Source organism: Doryrhamphus excisus, linkage group LG16 (assembly GCF_037039965.1).
Source record: "Doryrhamphus excisus strain RoL-2023G ecotype Guam linkage group LG16, RoL_Dexc_Guam_v1.1, whole genome shotgun sequence".
In the NCBI taxonomy this organism is placed as follows: Eukaryota; Metazoa; Chordata; class Actinopteri; order Syngnathiformes; family Syngnathidae; genus Doryrhamphus; species Doryrhamphus excisus.
Window position 1 is genome coordinate 1,142,440 of NC_136372.1, and position 10,049 is coordinate 1,152,488.

Here is a 10,049-nt window from a genome sequence, read left to right on the forward strand (position 1 = left end):
ACACAAATGTATTTTTTTTTCATCAGCTGAAGCCTAGATATTTATTTGCTGCCAATGTGGTGCTTTTAAGTCCAGACGGGACTATGAAAGTGCACTGATCTCCAAGCCGATATGCCCTGCAAAGGCCAATGGTCCACACCTGGCGTGACGACATGCCTTCCATGTGTCTCCAGTCACTTGTCACGATTCGCATTTCGCTCCTGAGTGCTGAATCACGCGTTATAAACACATTTTATGGGATGTACAACAGCTGAGAGACGCATTGCTGCATGATGTCACCACTTTAAACACCTAAAACGGAACTTCTACTCTGGAGAACATGGCGGCCGACCCGTGAGGTCCATCAGAACCTGAGATGAAGTATCTGGTCACCCGTGGGGCATTACCACCTCCCTCAACACCACTTTACTATTCTTGGTCTGAAGATATATGTAGATTTTATAGGGAAAGTGCCGTGAGTCTGTGATTCTGTTGGGTGTTGAAAGTGCAGCGTTGTAGAAAATGAGACATCCGCCGTCATGTTTTGACACCTTTAGCCACCAAACCGGACTGCTCTTCTCACCAAGCTGGGTGCGTCCCTTCTGGAAGCAACCACTGGGAGCAGCTCGGTGGTTAATTTGTTCTTCTAAACAACAAAAAGTAAGTAGTAGAACCTTCAGCACAGTAAGCATGTAAGTACAAATGTAAACAATGCCTAATCAATACCTCTCTGATAGTTGAGTACAATGCACCCCTTAAAGAACTCCAGAGGTCAGTGACCTCCTTCCATCCTTGACCAGAAGACCCCCCCCCCCCAGGCTGACAGTTTAAACTGATGGGAGAACAAATGGGATTGTGAGACGGCAACGCGAGGAACACGACACCACAGCTGCTCCTTTTCTTGACGTTTTACACGGTTTATTTAGACACAAACATCCCAGCGCCTCGGCCCTGTGTCGCGTCTTTGATTGATTAGCACGGCGGGGGCGGACGAGGGGCTCCTCCTGCAGGCAGGTTCTCCTCCTCGTGGCCCTGATCTTCCCTTCACCCCCCCTCCAGGAGCCTTCACGCTCCTCAAAGCCGAGGTTTCGAGTGACAAGCACTCTGTCACTGACTAGCTGGGGCGAGAAGATGAAATGACTGGCAGCCTTGTCGCTTGGAAGGGAGGAGGTGGGGGGGCTGGGGTGAGGTGGGGGTGCTAAGGTGATAAAAAGGCATGGAGGAGGAAGTGGAGGCACATCCCAAGACGACGAGAAGAAGAAGAGAGACAACGCTTTGAGAGGACAGTGACTGACGGACATGCCCGAGCTTCAGCAGCCAGGTAAGATGGTCCAAGCTGCCAGCAGACAAAGGAACATTTACAATACCCCCCCCCCCCCCCCCCAACCACCTTTATGATCCACAGCATCATCACAGCCTGGCTTCCTATTGGCCCGCAAGGGTCCACTCACTCATGCGCTTCTGTTTGTGATTTTAACAATCGATGTTGCACTTTTGTACTACAGATGAATATCTGGATGGGGATAACTAACAAACATTTCTCTGAATGTTCTGGAACTCCTGTTTCCATGCCTGTCTGGTGCCCATTAATGTTCCCATTGAGCAAGGGTGTCCAAACCTTTTCCAGCGAGGGCGAGGGAAAATGAAAGGATATATTTGATATTTTGTAACGCAGCACACCGTCTACTACAGTCTAGCCTAATTGTATCAAGTTTAGTCTTTGGTCTTTTTTCACTTTTGTTTTTTTGGTTTTTTACTGTTTTAATATTCCACTTTTTTAAATAAACTTCATATTTATTTGTAATATGACTATTTGAAAATATTATGACTGATTTTTGTTTTATTGTTACAATACGACTTAAAAAAACAAAAAGTCAAGACACTTTTTTCAGTTTGAATATTTTTTCTCATGATATTTTGACTTTATTCTCATAAAACGACAGGTTTTTGTAATTTGGTGTCTTTTTTTCCATATGTGCTGTTTTAAATTTACCATCGTTTGGGCTTTCTTCTTGTAAATCGTGAAATATTTTCAAATTATTTCCCAAAATATAGTTTTTCCCTAACCTAATTTTCCAAAAATACAACTTGTTTTTTTTCTCCTAATATTCAGACTTTAAACAATAACATTTTGTCTTGAAAAACTGAACTTTATGCAACTAAAATATTACATTAGAACTTTTTCTGTTTAATAATTTGATTTAATTCTTGTAAAATGATTTTAAAAATGTTTTATCACTAAATTATATTTTTTGAACAATTTTTAAAAAAAAATAATAATAATAATTAGAAATGTCTCCCTTTGCCACACTTGGACACCCTTGCCATGGATGATGTCATGTTGTCTTTGGTGCCTCCAGTGGTTGCAGATGAGTAGTGCACGCCCTTTTGAAGGAATAATCATTTTCACACAACCCCTCCAACCTTTGCAGGAGATAACGGGATCTATATCTTCATCTCCGTCTGTAAACTGGTCTTGGTTCAGTTATGGTGTTGCCTTTTATCAGTGCTGTACGATGTCTTATTGATAACCGGGCAGGTGGCGATACGGGATGCCTTCTAGTCACGTGAAGATGTACAAATTAGGATTGTTGGCATTGGAGGAGGTCTTTGTTTAGTCCTGGAGTATTTATGGTCTAAAGAATAAGAGCATGATGATGAGCATGTCCTCTGTCGAGGTAGATGAGATGTGTCACATGGTAGAATAACCGTGGCGCTGCGAAGTGACATTTGACTGTGCCGGGCCGCAATGTATGTTTGTCGTGTAGCTGTCATGGCGACTGAAATATGCGCCGCCGCTTTTGTCAACAAATGCATCAGAGCGCGTAAATCAGAGCCAGGCTTGAAACCCGAGAGGAGATGTATGTGCAGGATGACAGAGAGGAGACAGGATGGAGAAGATCTCTGCCAAGGCAGGTGGACTCGTCCAATACCAACACCCCCCACCCCACCCCCACCCCACCAACCAATCAAAGCTCATCTTCCCGGAAGACTTTCCTGACTTTTCTTCTTTTTTGGAGTTAATGTCACCCTGCAACGTGTCTCCTGCGAGTGTCTGCACGTCATGCGTATCCGGTTCCCGCCACCACATTACCGCCGTCTTCTCGGCTGATGGTAAACCCCGCCCCAGCACCACTTATCCTCTTGAAGTTCATCACACCGTGTCAGCTTTGAAGGCCTTCTGCCCTCGTCTCCCTCAGCTGGACCATGTGACTCCCTCGGTGGTCTGGGGGGGGGGGGGCTCCAGGAGGCGCTGGAGGGGATCTGGAAGGAGCACGCACCCCAATAAACAAGGCCAGGAATAGTTTGTAGGAGCAGGACGGGTGGATACAGCGAGAAGACTCGCTGGTCACACCTCTTAAAAAGAGTCATCCCTCCTCCTGGCAGGTGAGACGTGTTCAAGGTGTGAAAGCGTTCTTGGATGGAGTCACTGGGCTGCTGTGGTGATGTTCCTGCCAGACGGATTCATTCATGCAGCGTTCAGCCTAACTTAGCTTCTACCGGTACATCAAAGGAAGCGAGGGATGATGGTGTCCTACAATAATGCAACACGGGTGACCAAAATGTTCCTTTCGTAGATCCCCATGGAGGTGGGATTCTTGTGTAACTGGGATCTTATATCTAAATCGGCTCCTTAAAATGTTATATTCAAGAATCAAGTCCTCCACATGCTTCTCACCTGGTTTTAAATAGTTGCTACATTGGATTGCTTTTGACATCTTTCATGTTCAAAATGTACGGAAGTGCCCACCAGCGAGGATGGCTTTGTGATGGTACCCTTAACCCTAACCCCAACTACCAACCACCAACCTGAGCCTCGCCCCAAACTCAATCCTAGCCCTGTCCCCAACTCCAACGACAACTGTAACCCCAACTACCAACCCGAGTCCTAGCCCCAAACCCCTAGCCCAACTACAAACCACCAACCTGAGCCCTGGCCCCAAACTCCAACCCCTACCCCAACCAACAACCTGAGCCTTAGGCACAAGTCCAACACCCAACCGTAACCCCAACAACCAACCACCAACCAGAGCCCTAGCCCTAGCCCTAGCCCCAACTCCAATCCCCAACCTGAGTCTTAGCCCCAATTACAATTGGTGTGGGAAACCTGAAAGTGTGCATTGTTGTGATCTTCTATATGTTCAAGTCCCCAGTAGACCGCTTTGGGCTAATGCTAACTTCTGCCAGGGCCTCAACAGCTGGTCCAGCGTAGCGTTACCTCATTCCCAGGCCGTCATCCAGTTCCCACAGGTATGTGGCGAGCGCTTGATGGATCACGGGCAGATGGTTGTCAGAAGACAACCAAAACGGGGGGGGGGGGTTGACGAGTCAACTGCTGCGTCATTAACAAAGTGAAGTGGAACTATTATTCCTAAAACGTCCTCTGGGATTGAGGAGAGGTCGAGCTGCAGCTTAGCCTTTTGTTTCGCAAACATTCCAAACGTAGCAATTCCACTCTTTTGAGGTTGGATGAGCTCGACTGGCACAATGGAAGAATTCCAATCATCAGCAAAGTTTGCAGCCAGGACATAAAATCTAATCCTCTGCTTCACAGCCCTTTTATTCCTCCAAGCCTCTAACCAGACCCCCCCCCCACCACTCCACCAACCCTGTCCCTCTCCATAAATCTTCATCTTTGTGTTTGAGAGAAGAATCCGTAAGTGGAATCCAAACACGCCATAATTCTTTTCCTGGTCGCCACATGCATCCCAAAGCCGCTGGAATTCTGGCCCTGTGGCCTCGCCGTCATCAAGAAAGTAGAAATAGTTGGGAACGCACCCCCCCCAGCACAAAAGTCGGAATATTGTGAAATAAAGTAGATATAAAAATCAACTTTGGCCAACTTTAACACAGGTTATTCAATTTCCAGCCAGGGAATGTGAAAAGCGTTAGCATAAAGAAAGTTCAAGTAAGTCGTCGGACTTTCATATTCTCTTTCAGCAGACGCTTTGCAGATGAACTTGTCTTCATTGATTACTTGATGCCTTCATGTTTTGGCTCGTCTTCACGGCTCACTTCGTAAAGCTTTTATATATTCATGAGATTAAAAAACATTTAAAATGTGAAAACCATTCACTCTTCTGGCCTCGGAAGCGTTAAAGTAGGTCATCCAAACTTTCCCACAAAGTCCCCTGCTCGCTTTTGGCATGCAGAGATCCTCCAGTTCAGGTAAATATTCTCTTAATCCCCAACAATCTCATCCTCTTCCTTTTTCACGCTTGGGAATACGATGAAAGGCCCGCCACCCTACAAAGTTGTTCAACGATTGCAAAGTCCGGGAACGACAGGTGTCCACGTTGGCGTATCAGCGCTGGGACCTCCGTGCCTAAGAGTCACCAGGCTCCTCTTATAGAAGGTGATGATCTCCTCACTGGGTGATGCGGGCTGATGGAGAATGTCAGGCTAACTCGCCACCTGACGTCGGCATGGACGAGTGTGTCAAGTGTCCTGGTAATAATGCCCCCCCACCCCTCCCCACTCCTCCCCACTCCCAATATGGCCACCTTCCAAGTGCCAGTAATTCCACTGATACCCATCTGCTGTAAATATAGAGCCTTTTGAATATGAATCTGTCCTCGGCCAGAATTCCGTATTAGAGCAGGATGAAGCCAGCTGCTCGGCCTCTCGGGGGCGCCATAATGGCGGGAGATTGCGACCAATAAAAGACTTGTCCAATAAGGGGGGTCTGGGAAAGAAAATCAAAAAAGGATGACAGGTCGGGAGGGGTGCGATAGAGTACATTTTGGTATGGATCCCATCGCCATTCAAGATGATTTATGTCATTTTTATAATAAGGCATCCTACTTTGCAGAAATTCACTTATCACTGTCAGGTCTGGAGCAGATTTAACCGTGATGAATGAGGGATGACCGTATTCAGACCTAACATTGAAACATGTATTGCTCTTAACGAGCAGCAGGCACCGCCTTCACACTTCTAGGGAGATCTTCCCCAAGATGTTGGTGCGTCTGTGGGCATTGTTGTCCATTTGTGTGGTCGGGAGTTATCCGTGTTATTCCAAGCATGCCTGCAGGGAGCTTGCTTTGTGTGCTGGGAGCAGGAAGAAGTCCTGTTGTGATAAAGAATGAGATTCAGGAAGTCGTCTATTAAGCGCTGCTGTGTTCCATATAGTTCAGTGGAATAGGTACACCACTGGTCTAGTGGCTCCACTCTCATTTCCACAGCTTGTGCAGTGACCTCCACGGCGGCGGTGGCGCGGCGTTTAAAAGGGCACACGCTGCATTAAGAGCAGGCGGGGGGAGGATATGTTACCGCCAACTGGCACGGCGCGGGCCGGACCGGCCAGAGTCAGCCGCCGCCTCTGGTTAGCACGTAGCTGGCACGGGTCAGGTGACATCATGCCATCGCACCGGCGTCACGCACCACCCCCAGTTAAATGCATTTAAAAGGAAGTCTAAGAAGAAGCAGAGATTCCAAGATGAAATGTTTGACTTGGCTCAACCGTCCCAAGGAGCGGGGTGGGAAATGTCAAGGGAGATTAGGGAAGAACATTCCACGGAGCTGGCCGAAGCAGGATGAGCGTGGGACATTCCTGTCACCATCCACATCTCGTAAATCTTACCCTATGACATCTTACTGCTCTTTTTCGACATACAATACTCACAGAGACGCACCTGGCATTAGCATGGGGCCCCTGGGGGGGGGGGGGGGGGTCAGCACTGTCTGCATCAATCTGCGTGAGCCACGACGCTTGTTTATCGGCCACGGGGGCGGGTGGGCGCCACAAAAACTGAGTATCACTCAGGCGATGAACATCCAGCAGCAACACGACGAATTGGCACCAGAACTATTTTGCTGAAAAATCTACCAAACAAAATGTACAAGCTACCTCGAGAAGTGTTCAATTACGCCGCGCTAGCTAGCTGAGAAGTGCTACTCCGCTTATGTCTCTACTGGAAATACCACTTTGCTGCTACAAGGAGTTCATAAAGAAGTCTCGTCTATTTGCCGTAGTCTGTCCTCAGCACAAGGCGCTTTCATCATGGCGGTATGACGTAATAATAATTTATTTTCTGCTCATTTGCATGAGGTTGTATTCACCTGTGAGGCAGAATCGGAAGCTTGGCGGCAACAAGGATGGGAGTGTAAGACACGAGCGTGCTGAGCGGCTTATGAATTAGATATGAAAGCATCCTCCTGATGACACGTCCAAAGAGTCTCGTGTAATCACGCCAGGAGGAGCTCGCCGTGACCTTGGCACGAGGAGAAACTCGCTTTAGCTCCTCACAAGTACAAAAGAAGGCTAAGAGCTTGATTAGTCATTTGGGGGGCCCAAGGCGCGCCCCGTCATTGTGGCCCTCCACATGCTTGTACCACACGTTTTTTTTTGTTTCTGTCTGTAGTCGAGCGTCCATGTTTCCTTACAGAACAACTTCCTGAATCAATCCTGAAGCAGTAACATAAAATGTGCTCATGTTCATAGAAATCACCTTCTTGACGCGTTGTTGGAGAGAGCGCCACCTGCAGGAATAAAGTGGAACAGCAGTGAGCCGAGCATGAAAAGTGTTAAGTGTTTTGTTTTTTTTTTAGTTGAGTGAGTGAGGCTCGTCTGGCACAAACTATCTTTGGAATGTGAAGAGGTTTCTTTAGTGAAGTGATTGTTGTGTTCATCACACTTATCTCCACCCAGCAGGGTGTTGGTTTCCATGGAGATGATACGCCTTTTTATTTCATGCACGGGTTGCCTCTCAGTGACTCTTTGTGGAGGATAAACAATCTTCTTCTTCTTTTTCTTCTTTCCCTTCCTGTTCTTGTCCTTCTGGTTCTTCATCCACTAGCTGCTTCTCCTCCTCCTTCTCCTTTGTGCTCTTTTCCTTCTCCTTTCCTTCTGCTTGCTTGTTTGTTCTTCTTTCTTTTCTCCTTCTTCATGTTCTTGTTCTTTATGTTCTTCTTTCCTTTTTTCTTTCTGTATTCCTCATTTTCTCTCTTTCTGTGATCTGATCTTCCCAAGTGAGTACGCCCATAGTTGAGGAACAAGCGTCTCCTGTGGTCTTCAAGATGCACTTCTGCCTCTCTCCTTTTGTTCTTTGCTTCTCTCTTTCCTTTGTTCTTGTTTCTCTCTTTCCTTTGTTCTTGTTCCGTAAGGCGGGCATGCAAGTTGATGTGTTTATTGTTTCGTTGCAGCAGCCGACGGCGATCCCCTCCCAGCCGACCCTGCCGGTGAGTGTCTTCAGAACATCAAGCTCCCCAAGTCCTACTTGTGGACCGGGGGTGTCCAAAGTGCAGCCCGGGGGCCATTTTTGTCCTGCAGCTTGCATTTTATTGGCCCTCGTGGTCTTGCAAGGGTGGGTGGGTGTGTTTTGGGGGGGGGGTGGTTGATGTCTGGATCGGCCATGTCGGGCTTCTTCGGTGAGTGACAGTCAGAGGAGGAGAGTGGGGGTGGATCTCCAAAAGATGGTCGCTTTCAGGTTGTGCCCCAAATAGAAACTGCTTTTACCATCTTTTCATGTACGTTTCCCCCTACACATCATCCATCCTTTTTCTGTTTTTGGCCGTGAGTGGAAAAAGTTTGGACATCCCCGTTGTAGACGGTTGTCAAAAATAACAATAATGTATACAGTATATAATAATAATAATAATGACATACTTTTTGTTGTCTTTTTCAGATGCAAAAGGTAAGAACAAACATAGAAGCTGCCTTGTGTGTGTCAGACATTATCGCCATCATCACTCAATGTTGAGGGTGAGACTTGCAACACACACACACACACACACACACACACTTTGAAGATGTGATGGAGCAAACCAAGATGGTTTGTAGCATTCATCTTCCTTACTATTCTTCCTCATCATTGCACCCGCTTATGCACACACACACACACACACACACACTCTCTCATCCTCCATTAGACTTTGCTCCCTCACACAAGTGAGTCTTAATCCGACAAGGTGAGCACACAAAAGGCATTTTTGATTCTCCGGGGGCTCGTTAGTGATTATCTGCTATCCTGCCGCTGGATGACTTCATCATCACCCCCCAACCCCCCAACTGTTGTGCTCTTTCATGAACGCCAGCCCTCTGCTGCTCTGTTTCTGTGCTGCAGACGTAAATACTTCACATCTTTTATAAAAACACAGTCGGATTTACAAAATGGAGAATTTCAGAATGTCGTAGTTTGCAAGCTAAAACCACTTTTTCATACTTTTAACTGTCAACACGCGTCTATTTTTGGTAGCGAAAGGGTGAGAAGGCGACTCTAAAACTAAAAAGAGACTTCCTCCAGAAATAAATATTCATTTTAAAAATTCCCCTCAAGTGCATTTTAATGTGACGAACAACTTTTCTTAAAAAAAAAAAAACTGGCCTGATCAAAGGCTTTGACTGCTGGCTTGCACAAAGGTAGCTGAAGGACACAGGAAACATTCATCTGCATGGGGGCGCTCCATTAGAGAAACACACACACACACTCGGAACACCTTCACTCGTGTTCCTGTTACACCTGAGGTTCACCTGCATCTCCACAACCGTCAGACCTTTGAAGTCCATCATAACCATAATGCAGTCATAGAAATTTGCATTTCAAAATTAAGGAAAGTTGTCTTAAAAACATGAGGCAAAAAAATGAAGGGAAATATTCTATATTTTTTCCCCATGAAAGTTAAAATATGGGGAAAACTGAAAACCTTTAAGATGGGAGGGTGCTGGGAAAAAAAGGGCAAAATATGGGATAACGGGAATACCGACGTGGCTTTCCCCGCCACCACCTTATTTCCCCAGGAAAGTTTATATAATTAATAATAGTAATAATAATTGGGCGGCACGGCGGTCTATTGGTTAGCGCAACCTCACAGCTAGGAGACCAGGGTTTAATTCCACCCTCGGCCATCTCTGTGTGGAGTTTGCATGTTCTCCCCGTGCATGCGTGGGTTTTCTCCGGGTACTCCGGTTTCCTCCCACATTCCAAAAACATGCTAGGTTAATTGGTGACTCCAAATTGTCCATAGGTATGAATGTGAGTGTGAATGGTTGTTTGTCTATATGTGCCCTGTGATTGGCTGGCCCTGCCTCTCGCCCAAAGACAGCTGGGATAGGCTCCAGCACCCCCGCG